This window comes from Athene cunicularia, assembly GCF_003259725.1.
Source record: "Athene cunicularia isolate RWA chromosome 2 unlocalized genomic scaffold, athCun1 chr2_part1, whole genome shotgun sequence".
Taxonomy (NCBI): Eukaryota; Metazoa; Chordata; class Aves; order Strigiformes; family Strigidae; genus Athene; species Athene cunicularia.
In genome coordinates this window covers 145,745,452-145,760,918 of record NW_020799095.1, presented here as the reverse complement: position 1 = coordinate 145,760,918, position 15,467 = coordinate 145,745,452, and positions in this window count along the sequence as shown.

The window sequence follows — 15,467 nt, the reverse complement described above, 5'->3', positions numbered from 1 at the left end:
ATCAGTCCTTATCCATCCCTTCGGAGGATTGTTCTGCAGAGCAAAAACCGGCACAGTGAAGCTGAGGTATTAAATCTGATGTGGTTTTAAGTCTCTGGACTAGATAATTGCTACTGACATTTTCTCAAGATCAGTGGATTTTAAAATTTTTTTACTCTCTCTTTTTTTTTTTTTTAGCTGTGGTACATGAACACAAAACAAAGGTGGTTCCTTTTAAAAGACACTATATTATTTGTAGAGGCTGGATCTTCAATCAATGACTTAATCTTACTTATCTGAAATGCTGTGTGTGCTGACACATCAGTGCTGTACCAGCTCGACAAAGAAATCTAATTCTATCAAATCTGCCAGCTCAGTTAATATGACCCTGCTAGGGAAGCATAAGGTGTCACCTCCAGGTTTTTTTAGGTATGAATCAGGTTCTCTATCTCCAGCTCAAAATCAATACATAACACGTGGCCAGATTTGGATTTCTTTTTTAAGCTACCTTCTTGCATCCTGGCATGCAAAACCATAGATCAAACTGAAAGATGTCATCTGAATATTTGGGTTGAAACATACCAGTTTGAGTCCTACAGACAGTCCTTTAGGGTTAGTCTTGAAGCAGAGACCTGCATTACTTCATCCTGAGACTTCTACAAAGTCGTACTTAAAGAACATGGTATAGTGCTACCTGCAACTTTAATTGGATCTGACCTTACAGTATTTGTGTCTTATGGCACCCTATGTACATCCAAAGCTGTCAAAGTGCAAGAGGGGCATCCATGCCTATATCTTAAATTCCTTTATTCTGATGGGATATGGTGATGCCTTTTATGTGACCCGCCCTTGGGCAGGTTTATAGGCTTCAGCCTGCATAGTGTGAGATTTTAGCGGCTAAGACTATTGCTCCATGCACCTAATGTTTTCTCTTATTAGACCTTGATTTAAATCAGTTTGTGCAGATGAACTGACTTAGATTTTTTTAGTGGCAAAGCTGAGAAAAATATTGGTTTACACTGAATCAAAGCAAATCATAATTAAACAAAGGCAGGTCAAGATAATTATCGTTTTGATCAAGTGAGTCATTCTTGCTTTTTGGTTTACTTAATCTTAATTCCAGGTCCACTTCAAACTCCCAGGTAGTCAAAATTACTCATTTTGAAAAAGCCAAGAAGAAAGTTTGCTTTCAGAAATGTCAGAATGATTCCTCTGAATTTAATGTGACCTGCATTGACACAGTTTCTGTTGGCCGATGGCAAAACTGATATTATACCTGAATTTGGGGTTTTGTTTCTTGTCTCTTTGAAACTATTTTTGTATTGAAGTTATTATTCTTCAAAAGGTTCACTCAGCTTTTCTTTTCAGGGGCAATTCTGTGAATTTCAAGTAAAGAAATGATCTCTCCTGCTTCTTGGCCTAATGCTTGTTAGAAGAATTAGAAATCTTGCTTCTTGATCTCTCTCTTCTCTTTCCCCTTCCCACATCCTCAGATAAAATTTACACTTGTTGAGAAGCAATGACTGCATGATCAGGTCTCCTGTGGCTTCACTGGATCTTACAAAGAGACTTGCTACTCTTCCCAAACTGTTGGCTTAATTCTAACCTAAAAATTCACCCTGAAAAGTAAAAATTAACTTTTGCTTGTCCTTTATCGCATTAACAAAAGTTCAGCATCAAACTTCAGATGTTAGTGCTGAGGGCTACTTAATATCTCTAGGGGATCGAGTAGTAGCACAGGTGGAAACACAAAGCAGGTAGATACCAAGTTTGCAGACAGGACATGGTGACACATATAGTTCAGCAGCTGAGAATGTCATAATGAATGAAGTTATGCAAGTTATGATGAAGTTATCTCACGCTCTGGAGATTATGCTGTAATGATAACAGAGAAATGCAAGAAAAAATTGCATTAGCCTTTGGTTTCTGCTGGGACAGAGTTAATTTTCTTCCTAGTAGCTGGTACAGTGCTGTGATTTGGATTTAGTGTGAGAATAATGTTGATAACACACCGATGTTTCAGTTGTTGCTGAGCAGTGCTTATCCTCAGTTAAGGATTTTTCAGTTTCCCATGCTCTGCCAGCGAGCAGGTGCACAAGAAGCTGGGAGGGATCATGGCCAGGAGAGCTGACCCGAACTAGCCAAAGGGCTATTCCATACCATAGGACGTCATGCTCCGTGTATAAACTGGGGGGAGTTGGCAAGGAGGGGCCAGTTGCTGCTGGGGGGACTGGCTGGGCACTGGTCAGCAGGTGATGAACAAGTGCATTATGCATCACTTGTCTTTTCTTGGATTTTATCTCTCTCTTTATTTTTACATTCTTTTTCATTATTATTATATTTTTCATTATTATTGTTATTTTATTTCATTCACCATCTGGGGTTAAACCAGGCCACATTTCTAAAAGGTCAGAAGTTAAACAGACCCTTGCAAAAACTTCTCTTGATGGCTCTTATAAAATATCATATGGAAATCAAAGTCCTCTTTTATGGTGCTAATAGGAGGAAAACAGTTTGAAAGGGTAGTGTGGCGATGCTTTATAAACTTGGCAAAAGGCAGATCCTTTCTTTTGGGCCACCAGCAATGCCCGTGGTGTGACTTGCCCATGTAACTGGGGACTCTGTAATGGGTTCACGGGGAGCGCCTAGGCAGGACACGCAACTGTGGGGCCAGAGGATGCGGCTTTGATTCAACATCTCATCTCCAGACTTATCTCCACTGATGCACCCACAGAAGTACAAAACATGTGTGAGATACTGAGAGCTTCTTCAGAGCTTCAGTTTTCCTAGTTTTATTTCCATTTTTTCCTTCCTCAGTAGACACCAAAATGTCCTTCAGCCCTGCTGTTCTGGTACCCTTCTGTGGTTTTTGTCTCTTTTGCATGTGTTCGTCTCATCAACCCCGCTTCCACAACTGCTCCTTGCTAGAGGAGAACAGACTGTTTCTGTGGCTCCCACCACTCCCCTTGTTCTCTGTGGACAAGGTCAGAGCAAACCAAGACCTCGTGAGAGCTGGGGACGCTTAAACTTTGCATTTGAGGACAAGTGTGTGGTGGTGGGAGGACACACGTGGCTGAGAACCTGGAGTCAGCTTGGAGAGCCAAACCCTGTCCTGTCTCAGCTCTCTACTTCAGCCTTGTCAGCTGTAAACAACAGCGTTTTGCTTTCCTGGAGGTTGACTTCAGCCTTTAAAATGTCTAGAGACTCCAGTAAAGATATAAATGTTTCCCTTTTGACCAACAGCTTGATGTTGAATCAGGAAAGTAAAAGGAAATCTTCAACTGCTTGGACAAAAGGGCTTCAGACATCAGATGCTGGCTTTAGCAATTCACTGTCTGCCCATCTGTTGAGTAGTGCAATCATCAGAGATGTGCAAAAGCACTGCCGATGCAACAAAATTGTCTACTACAACGAGGTTATCCTTGTAATACTGCAAGGATCATGCAGTTTGGTGCTTTTTCCACGTGGCTGTTAGTGCACTGCTTTAGCTTGCCTGGTTCCTAAGACCTTACATAGGAGTGTAAACTGTCATTGACTCATTGTGGCTGTCACAGCAGATTTTCTGTAAATATTGCAAAAATATGGAAAAATACATATGCAAAATTAAAAACTTCTTCAGACCAGAAATGATAAAGGAAAAGCCTCTATCGTGGTAGCAGGATGTGTGAAATAGCAGCAACTACACAAATCTGATAAAACTGTGGGGATGCTGGAGCACAGCTGTCCTGCCATCTCAAATGGCCACTTCATTAGCTCGCGAGGGCAGGGAGATGTTTGTGTCATCTGGGAAACAACCTAATAAAGCAAACCCTTCAGAAAGCATACTGATTGCAGACAAACTTTGTGCCAGGCCACCAGATTAGGTTTGATAGGACTTGTTTGACTATATACATAGTTCTGTGAAATACTCAGGTGCTTTTTGGACCCTTCGTAAAACTGGAAGTGTTTCATTCACCTGTAGGATGTGTTGCACTGTAAAACATTTGAGGACACTGGAGAACTGTGATATACATTCCTGACTGAGGAAAAATTGGGTGACTTAGGTCTCTTAAAAGGGGGAATTTCACTTAAGTTACAGGAAATAAATGTGGTAGAAATTGAGACACCTACTTCTATTTTTTTAATGGTCCTTCAAAATCATGGAAGTTTTCAGGAAAAAAAAAATCGTTATATATATATTGGTCCTCCAAGTGTTGCTGTGATTTGACGTAATGCTCACAATTCAGACAGTTAAATTACACCAACAAGAGTTGGGTGTAAGTGCCCAGTTAAGACACTGATTTGTGCCCTACCTAGGTTTCTCCCAAAGCACTGTAACTCTGCCGTGTAAAATGGCCAATGCTTCAAACAGAAATAAGCCTCGAGCAGCTACATAAGTGGTTGTGAGGCCAAAGAGCAGAGGAGCAGGAGATGGATGCTGGCTGTTGAAAAAGTACAAGGTGGTTGAAAAACACAAGGTGATACAGTAATGGCAGAAGTGGCTAAAACATGTAATGAAACAAAGGGGTTTAGAGTAAGTTGCCTGTCTAAAAGCCGAGAAGCTCCTGTCAATACTGAGTTGAGTGTAAGTACTGGCAGAGGATGTTGCTATGTAATTGCAGTTCATTTTTGGATTTATTTTTAATGGGGACAAACTGGAGGTTTGGATGGAAAAGAGCTGATAGGTTAGAATTACCATCTCGGCTCGTTCAGAGGGGGATGACTGTTTCACGGGGCACCAGGAGAAGAGGCTGCTCGGTTCTTCTGCTGCCATCTGACCTGCTGCTGGTGTAGGAAAGGAGCTTATTTGTTGTGCTTTGTTTCTATTGGCTTAAAAGGAGGACACACGCTTTTCCTTTACCTATAAAGCTCTGGATGAAGAATGCTATATAAAGCTGAAATTTTACCAGATTAAGCCAGAAATGCTCAGTGCAGTCACTGCCTGTATTGTTTCTTGAAGACCTTCCCCCACCCCAGTATAGACAGTAGCCCTTTGTCCCTGTGGCTTAAAATACCCAAGTCCTGTCTGTGGGGACTGTCATCACACTAATTGACAAACAATCCTAAGAAGTTTGCCCCATTTAAAGTTATTAGTTTGGAAAAAGGACAGTTGTCCTGTGAGAACAAGCCTGACCAAGATGTTAGTGCAGCAGAAAGCAATCCTTAGATTCTCCTCAGGCGAGCTGTCAGGGAGTCACACATTCAACTTTTCTTCTTTTGTGTGTGTATGTGTGTGAATTCTTAAAATGCTTTGCTTAAAATGTCATTTCCCTGATTTATTTTACCACACGCAAACTTGGAGGTTCTCTTGTATTTTATGAAAAAAAAAAAACCAAAAACCATGCACAGCTTCATTTTGGAAAATGGCATTTCATCAAGGTGTAACTCTCCCCTGAGGTTGTTCTCAGAACCACTAACCACATTTTTGGCATGTCTCTGAATTTGGAAAATAATTATGAGTCTGGCTGTTGTCTGCCAATAAACCTTTTCCGCCCTTACTGTCTTACTCGGAAATTTACTGGCTGTGATATGCAGAAGATATTGGTGTGTGTCCTCAGTGGGGAGCTTCTGATGGAGCAGACTGGAGGTGGAACAAGAGACCCCAAGGCAACCTGCTGGGCTTGGGAGTTTCAGGCTTGCTTGGCAGAGGGTGGGATTACCAGGGTGGCGTGTAACCCTTCCCATTCTTGGAAGAAGCCAGCTGGCTTTGCAAGACAGCTCTTCTGCAGGGTGAAACTTGGTGCCGTTAAAACTGGTGCCACCTGCTCCTGTGCTGCTGGCATCCTTCTCTTAAATGGTGAAATGTGACATTCTGCCATTGGTGCCTGAGGGTCAAATTAAGGGTAAAACCAGGCAAGCCTTGCTCGTTTTGAAAAGCACCCCCTTCACATTCCCTTACTTCTGAACTTGTCAAAGCCCGGATGCCTTTTTACTTTGTATCTAATCAGGTTTCATTTGACAAGTGTAACTCCTAGAGAAGGAAATTCTGTTATTAGGGTACTGACACTTTTCTGAATATTAAAAACCCTCTTGCTTTTATAGCTGTCAGAATCAATCTTTCAGATCTCCCTTTCCAGCTGCCATACTCTCTTCTGAGCTGATTGCTATTCTTGAGCAGGTATATGGCAACATCGCTTTGGCTGGCACCAACAATATTGACTTCTGAGGAAATTAAGGTGTTTCCACATCTCAGACCAGGTGCTGTGTTTTGTTTTTAATCCTCTCTTCAAGTAACAAATGCTGCATGAGGTTTCACCTTTCTCCAAGAGAGAATAAGGTTGTGCACAGTAACCTTGAGTGTAGACTTGTCATATCTAATGAGCTCATTAGGGCTTGATCTGCTCATTACCTGGAGCCTGTTGAAGGCAAGACCAAAATATCTCATGGAGACAGAGTGGGTAGCGTGCTTCCCTCTGAGTCAGCACAAGGATGTTGCTCAGCACGTGTGTTCAGATTGATTGCTGAAGCTGGCATCTGCTTAATGAGACTTACAAAGCTTATGACTTCTCATAATCTTTAAAACACATGGCACTTGTATGGACAGGCTTGTTGATGGTGGTTTCCTTACCCAAAGCCAACAGAACTCTTCAGTCTGTATAGCAGAGTACTTTTCTTAGAACTGTCAGTCATCATTGTCCAAGAATGCAGCTGAAGGTAAATAAAGATCACATTTTCTTCCTTACAAAGTTACCCTCCCCTTCCAAAGGAAATTTTCATGGGTGTGACAGCCCTTGACAGTCCACTTATAGCTCCTATTGAATTTCAACTTCCTGTCCAGAGTTGTTGGGACATGTGATTTTTACAAGACTTTTTTTCTTCCTCAAAGGCCTTGGGATAAAAGATCCATGTCAACAGTCCATGGTAAAAGATTTCAAACCTGATGAGTGATCTTTAAGGCATGCAGCAGGAACCTGCAGACTGACTTGGGCGTGGGGAATGTTAAATTTTTTTTTTTTTTTTTTTTAGGAGGTGCAGAGCAAAACAGCACAGCTGGCATCTAGAATTAAAGGTGTCCTTCAGTCTGCTCAGTAGGCTATTTTGGGAGGCATAAATGATGTAAGCATCAAAGCATCATGTCAGAGAGACTAAACTACTCCACACCAAATGAGAGTAGTATTTATGCAGGCTCATGCTATCCCTCTCAGCGGGTAACTTCTGGTTCTGCGTCACTTGTGAGACTTGTATCTTGATCTAAATAGGATGGAAACTTTTTATCTTGGCCTCTTTCACCAGGATTCTCTAGGTGCACACTCAGACTGGTACGTTAGCATCTATGCACCACAAGCATAATGAATGGCAAAAGTTACATCTTTTTGGTATAGTTGCACAGTGATGCTCAGTTTCATCAAGGTGGTGACTTGGTTTTTGGTCTTACTTGAAAATAAGCAAGGTACTCACTAACTTGCTTGTCTTTTTATTGCCTGACCTTTCAAAGGAGACAGTGGCAGGGGAAGGACAAAAGTGACTTTCAGGTGACATTGCGTTCATTTGAAACAATACTGGAATTCCTGCTGAGATGTTTCCTAAGGACGTTACATGCATCTGGCAAACGCTGTGTTTATGTTTTCCTTAGATAATACCCAGAACTAGACAGAATCTGTTACTCAAAATGATTGTGTTGGTTTCTTGTAAAAGATGGTTACTGTAGTTCATGTCATGGTTTGAGGGTCAGGAACCATGGTTAAACAAAACTTTACTCTTCCTGTGTGATTTGAAGGGGTGGGGTTTTTTGTGGTTTTTTTGTTTGTTTGTTTGTTTGTTTTTTGTTTTTTGTGTTTTTTTTTGACAAGGTTTATTAAATAACTTTGTAGGCAAAAGTATTTTGCAATGACAAATATCTTCTGTTGGGTGTTATCAGCAGCACTTCCTTCGCTCCTCATCTCAGAGTGCTTTAGACTGGATGGGATAGGGACATACTGAAGGAGAATTGCTATGTATTTAGCAGAATTAGAGTAAGCCCAGCAAGCACATGGTTTGTGCTTAATTCCAAGAGCCTGAATCTGATCTTGCTCCTACTAATCTCTAAACGGATTATTCCTGATTTACGCCATGCTGAACAACATCAGAATCTGGCCCTGGAAAGCCTGTTTGTACTTCAGACATTGTCTCAAGGCAGCTGACCTGCAAATATGAAAAAGAAGCTTGGCTTCCCACAGGTTAATTGTTTAAATTTGTCAAGCTAAGTAGACTATAGCTTGTTTAGCACTGTTTATTTTAAAATAAAGACTCTTTATCCAGGAAGCTGCATTGCAAAATCTCAGACTAGAATCCGTTTACCTCTATTGGACTAATAAGAGAGAGTAAGCAGAGGACCCTCTTTGGTACAACACAGTGCTCTTTATTTGCGTAGTGCCTTTCGTCTGAGGATATTAAATAATTACTTCATTGCAATTCTGAAAGCTGTTCAGCCAGACAAGTCTCCTTAATGACCTGCAGTGACTCTAGTTGTGAGCAGTGAAGTAAAATTGAGCTCCTAAACTAGGGCCCTGGCCATGAGTGGCATCTGTAAGAAAAGGTCTGCATCCTAGAATGGGGTGAAGCTGTTAACTGGAATAAAGGCTATGGAATACCTATCTGCTGTGAACTGATCTTTATTAGCACAAGTTAAGCTAGTGACCACAGAGAGAAGTACTGAAGGCAAACACAGTTTGCCTTTACATCGTCATGGCCAACTCCTTTACAGCCCCAAATTTATATACTTTTTGCTTACATTTTGACTTTCTACACACTCATTTTTAAAGGCTGTATTTATATCATATTTGTCTGTATCATGATAAAAGGAAAGTAGAATACACCTTTTCATAGGGCTGCTCTAAAGGAAACTGGTATGTTATTATATACCCATGCACATTCTCAAATGAACAAGTCACATTTGTCATGGCTGTAAAGCACAATTTTGGTGTAGTGACACACTTGCACAGTGTTTGAACTACTTAAATGCAGCCACATGTCAGAGAGCAAGATGGGTGGCCTTCTGAAATGAGCCACCCTATTCCCTTTGAAAATTTTATTACTGAATTCTGTTGTCAGCTTTGATTTCCAAATAACTGTCTCTTTGCCATGACTGTTTGAGATGCTCCAAGCTTTAAACTACAGTAGTGTTATATAGCAACCAGGGTCGTTAATATTTATAAACACTAAAAGCATGGGGACATGAGTGACTGAATCAAATGTCTTAATTACTGTCTTTGAGAAGAGATGGTAGATGGCTGCCTCAGCAGACTAGCAGGGTGTATTCACAAAGGGAAGTGACAAGGCACATACAAGGTTGTTAGATGACTACAGGGGGTTCTGTGTTTACAGTTCACCCAGTGTAGTGAAAAAAATGAATTCTGGGACACTGGTCAAGAAGGTATGGTACAGGAAGATTTTGCTCACATGGGTTCAGTTATCCCATATAAACGTCTCATATTGTGGAGCTGAGCCACCTTTTTCTGGCTGAGAGTGTGGCTACGGCATTAAATATATTGAACCAAATTTGACATGCATAGCCGTTTGTCTGGAAAATACCCTTAATTTTCTTTACAATGAGTAAGGAAGTCTGCTACTTCATCAAAGGCATAATTTAGCTTTATTGCTAGTTGCTCCAAGTTGTTAGCCATGACTAATGTAAGCCCTGCCTGTCTATCAGCAGAGGCTGGAGAACCTAATGACTGTATTCCTGGAGAACAGACTTCATTGATTCAAACTGAAATAGCTGGTGAGCAATGCTCTGAGGAGCTTGCATTGAGAATAAAAGCCCCAGATGGCATTGTGTCTATGGTATTTATAAGGAACCCAGAAAATTGTGTAGTGAGCTCTGTATTTTTCTGTTTTCCACCAAAAATAATCATTCTCCCCCTCCTCTCAGGTCCATACCTCTTTGGTTTTCTATAGTCACGTGATATAAATCAGAGTAAGTGGCTCAGCCACGTAAGCAAATGTGAAGTTTCGTGGGGGAATGAAAGATGAAAGCCCTTGCTAACCCTTCAGTACTCAGCAAAGCTGTCCCCTCCTGCATCCTCTCCTCTGCATCAACGTGTGCCCCAGCCTGGGCCTGCTTCATCAAAAAAGAGCAGTGCTGAAGCTTCCTTTGGAGCTTTTGCTATTTGATTGAATCAAATTGCTCTAAAATTTCTCTCCATCTCTATCCCCACTGTAGGGTAAGAGACATTTTTTTCCCTGTCTCTGCTCTCAGCTGGTCTCACTAAGGCTGTTGCCACAGCAGGTGTAGAGGTGGAGAAACTTCCAAATGCACCATGTGCCAGCTATAAACTATACTGCCTTACCGAACTGCTTAATGTTGTTTAGCTGATATTTCTGTAATGATAGGAAAAGTTGAATATTATTGGCCAAGCACTTCATAATTTTCTGGTATTTCTAAAATGGATGCCAGCACTTGGAAATACTGAGTAATTTCTAATTGAAGGGATATGATCAGTAGGTGATTAGTTTATGAAGTGCCTTGGATGTATGCTGCGTTGTAGAGACAAGCCATCTGGAGCCAGCCTGTGGTTTTAACTTCTGTAATGAGTACCCATGGACTGCAATGCCAGAATGACCAGCTTTATTACGTCGATGAAAATCTTGAGTAATTCGTTTCATTTTCACAGATCTAAATGAACTAAAATGGGAACATAATTTGGCCCAAAGTTTAAGTTTGATGTTCTTAATAATTAAACCAGGATCCTCAATGCATTTTCCAGTATGCTTAATATAACCAGCCACTGCAAATCAACTATTGAGTTTCTTTCTCTGTCTGAGAGAAATTTTATCGAATTTGCTGTGACCAGGATTTCACCCCATTTTGCCTGGAAGAGCAGCATGGTTCCCCTAGGTGTTTCTTGTATTTGCTGCTCCTCTAACCTGCAAGTGTAGTCCTCTGCCTCTGATCTTGGGGGTAGGCTGGCTGGGTAGAATAATCACAGAATCATAGAATGGTTTTGGTTGGAAGTGACCTTTAAAGATTCATCTAGTTCCACCCCCCTGCCGTGGGCAGGGACACCTTCCACTAGCCCAGGTTGCCCAAAGCCCCGTCCAACCTGGCCTTGAACCCTTCCAGGGAGGGGGTATCTACCACCTCTCTGGGCAACCTGCTGCAGTAATATTTTTTCACTGGTGGGGGTTACTTGGCAGAGGAGTCCCGTCATAAATCTGTCCTAGTTACAAAGCCCGTAGCTTACACTGCTGCAGGGTACCTGGGCGGTGCTGTCAGTGGGTTCCTTCAGCAGTAGTATCTGTGTTGCCAGTCTTGTAGCCGCTGCAATTAATTACTCTAAAATTAAGATTGATTTGCAGTATCACACCAAAATTAATCCTCCCTCTTTCTGAAATTATCATTATAGTCTTTTTGCTGAAGTCCAATCAATCATGGTGATGTACAGCGTTAAAATTTATAATCCTTAGTGCTGCCCTGTATCTGATATATCAAGGGGTGTAGGAAGGAGTGAGGGTGACTGAAAGTGGCTGAAAAACAAGTTCTTGAGAATGCTTTGATCTGAAGTTGAATATCTGTGCACTGACGGGGGCGGGGGGAGTGTACTTTTAGGAGAAGAGCACAGTCTGCATGTAAGTAGATGTATTCTGTTTGATGTGCTGAGATCAAGGTGTCAGAGCCTTTAACTGCTCATCTGGCCATCTTGTCTTGCATTTTCCCTCTTAATTTTTCCCTTGTGTTTGAGAATCGGTTTTCCCTCTTGTTCAGGGAAACATGCAAAACCAAGCCTCCTGCAACTCAAACAAGCTGCTTGTAGCACAAAAGCAAAGAGGTACAGGAGTTTTGCCTTTGTAAAAAGCACATAACTTTTTTTTCTTTTTTTTTCTTTTTTTTTTTTTTTCCTCCCCAAACTTGTTATTAAGTGAGCAGTACTTTAATGAAGCATTTCGTGGAGGAAAAAAAAAAAATACTGCAACTGCTATATCCTGTAGATTGTTCCCAGATCCCTGAAGGAAAGATTACTTACAGATTAAAGGCCTTACTGTTTCCTGTGTCATTGCAAAGCAAATAATGAGCAGGACTTGAAAAGCTCTAGTATCTTCTGGTTTGGACTACCAGCCCTCTCAGAACATCAAACAACCATGCCAGCACTTTTTCATGGTACCAGATGACTAAATTTCATAGCAGATCCTCTCCCAATTTAATACTGCTAATGATTACGTGAATGAGACTTAAAACGTAGGCAAAATATTAAAATCTCAGATTCAGTATTTGAACAAGTCTGCAAGAAGAAACTGTTGGGAAGGGAAGCATCAGTTTAAAATTGTCAAGTATTCCAGTTTTCATTGTGATTTCCCCAAAGCCATGCAATCCATGGCAGACCCAGGAATAAATTGCAGGAATCAGGTTCTTGCTGTAAGCACGGACAAGTGGCATGCTCTGAATGCTGGCATGTGATGGACAAGCTAATGGTCTCTCTCTCAGCAAGAGGTGAGTCACTTGGGTAATTCCTTTTTTAAACAGCAAAACTGGATTTATTCTTCAAGCAGTCTCAGACAGCTGAAGAAGAATAAACTTGAGATTAAAACCTTGTGTTTCGTGTCATTACCACCTTCTTCCTTTTTCCCCTGCAGTGACAATGTGTCAGTGGATAACAATGGGAAGGGGAACTATGCCACATGTGGGAATAATAAAAACTAGCAAAGTCTATATTGTGAGGTCCCAAACTACAACAAGAAAAATGGGAGCACCTCTCTTGCCTTCTAATGTACAGGAAAGAAAAATAGAAGCAAGTTTAGATGGAGCATTTGGGCAAGCTGAGCGCAGATGTTCCCTACACAAGGTACCTCTTGGAGAAGGTGTGAAGAGAGAGAGAGATGCACACACAAGTATCTGTCAATCCATCCTTGATCAAGGAAAACCACTTCTGGCTGACTGAAGTCTGTTATTTATGAAAAATCCAGAATATGTCTGTAATGCATTCTGCTGATACAAGCCTGAATTATTATTCTCTCAACTGCACTTTCTGATGACATCTGGTAACACTTGGCCCGTCTACCTGCAGTGCTGCTATAGGCACTGCTTTGAAAAGATGGGCTTCAGTGACAATATTGATCCTTTACTGTATAATCACAGGCTGAGCACTGGTGACCTACAGTTTCCGGGAAACAAGATAACATTTACTTTATTTTTGTTCAAAAAAAAAGTATGTGATACAATCTCCGATTCCAGCCTTTGAAGGGGTTCTGTTTGTAGACAGGTAAATAGAGAGTCTGCTAATTTTTAAAGTGAACAGAAGGGGATAGACTTTGGATAGGACATTGGATTGAAGACAAGGTTTCATTTCTGTCTCTGCTGTAGAAGAGCTGGGAACGCCACTTTGTGGTTTTGCCAGCTATAGAATGTAGCTGCTACTTTACACCTCTTTCAGAGGTTGTCTGGTTTTAATTAATATTTATTCTCTGCCCCTTTTTTAAATGGGCCATTACAGTAAAAAATTTTGGAACAGAGCTGGATGGGTCTGCAGAGTATACTGAAGTATTGACAGTCCTTAGGCATCTACCATTGAAGAGATGAAATGCAGATGGCTTATTCCATGGGGAAGTCACAGATGCCAAAAGTTTAAAGTAATGAAGACATATGGGGAACCTTTGAATCTGCAGTACAAGGAGACTCTGGTAGGATAAATAACACTATGAGCTTTCTTTCTCTTTAAGGGTTCTCCATATCCCATGTTGTACAAACATGACTGATGAGATGTTAAAATGTGCCAGGGTAACATTCCTAGAGACTCTAGTGTTTTGAATGGGGAAAGGAGAGTTTAATGCTTACTTGACCATAAATATATCTATTAAAAAAAAAAAAAAAAAAAAAAAAGTGTGCTTCCTTTTGCTGTACAGGTAATTTATAATACCTGAGTTCTTGATATATGAAAGTCTAAACTAAATGGTTTTAGTTTTGTAAGCTACAACCTTGTAACCCTTAATATACTAAATGAGAAGAATGAGTTTGACTCACTTACTGTGAGGGTGGTGAGACAGTGGCACAGGTTGCCCAGAGAAGCTGTGGCTGCCCCCTCCCTGGCAGTGTTCAAGGCCAGGTTGGACGGGGCTTTGGGCAACCTGGGCTGGTGGAAAGTGTCCCTGCCCATGGCAGGGGGGGTGGAACTGGATCATTAAGGTCCCTTCCAACCCAACCCATTCCATGATTCTATGATTAATAGGTCTTGATAGGTAGTAGACATGGTGGCAACTGACAGCAGTGTGTTGAGCATAGGTGTCCCTCAGCAGGATTTGGTGGCCCTGCTTGGCAAAGAGGTAGAACATCCTTGGAGAGGGTATTAAAGTGGGATGCTGCTGGCTGCCTGCCCATGAAAGCAGAGGTGAAATCCAGCTATGATGACCCTTCAGCAGTGAAGGTTGCATGGGTACAAGAATGAATCCCTCCAGGTGCACAGTAGTGTCCCATGGGAGGGCTGCCAGGCCCACAGTAGCTGCAAAGGTGTCAACCTTTCAAGCAGAAAACCTTGGTAGGCGTAGGAATTACTCATGCTCAGGCAACTCTGTAATCTGAGGTGCCATATGGACTGCAATTACTCGGGTACCTACTCAGAGATGTTACTTTCATGCTTCTCTTGACATGCAGTGATGGAGAATGGAGGGAGCTGCTACCACAACACTCATCTTTCTTTGACAGGATAAAACCTGGAACAGTGTTCTCTCTGTCTCCTCTTGGTCACAGTGCTAGGAAGGGGGATGGAGATATGGTGACTGTACTCGTACCGGGGAAGGTGGTTTTGGATTCACAGGGCTTCCCCACTGTGGCAGCTCCAGTACATTTTTCTTTCCCAGGGAAGTCTTTATTCTTCATTTCTGTGTCTTTTCAGGTGAGGAAGTGCTGAGAGCGCTGTCCTCCTGGGTATCCGTGAGGACAAATGGGCAAGGGAAAGACGTCAAACAAAGTCAGTGCTCAGAGGAGCTGAGAAAACAGCTAGGGAAAAAGCCTGGCTTCTGGGACTCATTTCCTTAGGAAGTACACTGTGGAGCACAAACATGTGGGATGACTAAAATATGAAGGAAAACCATGTTCGTGTTTGGCAACAAGCCCTGCCTTTCAGTGCTGAGCGTAGGGCTTAGTTTCTATGTCTCTCTCCAGGTCTCACACGTGTGTGGCTCTCATGGGCAAGACTCCCATTCCACGTGTCTCCTCCCAGTGCTGCCAGCTGACAGAGCTACAATCAATACTGGGAATAATATGCCTCTGCGTCTTCATAATTTAAAAATGACCTTGCAGAAGGGAGTACGTTCTCTGGTGTTGCCAAGGGAATTGGAGCTTCATTTTCTTTTAAGAATACTTTAGTTTCTGTTAATTGGAAGAAAACTGCTCACCTTATGAAATGAAAGGGAGTGCATGAAGGACAGGTGTGGGGAGGGGAGAAGCAGTTCATGCTCCTTCTGGAGCAGGGAGAATTTTCCTCTATTGGGAATTTGCTTAGAGTGCAGGAGATCAGGATGGGATCCATCCAACCAAGTACAAGCATCTGCAATGCATACACTGCTGTCAGAGTTGGTTATCTGTCCTCTTTTTGTAGACT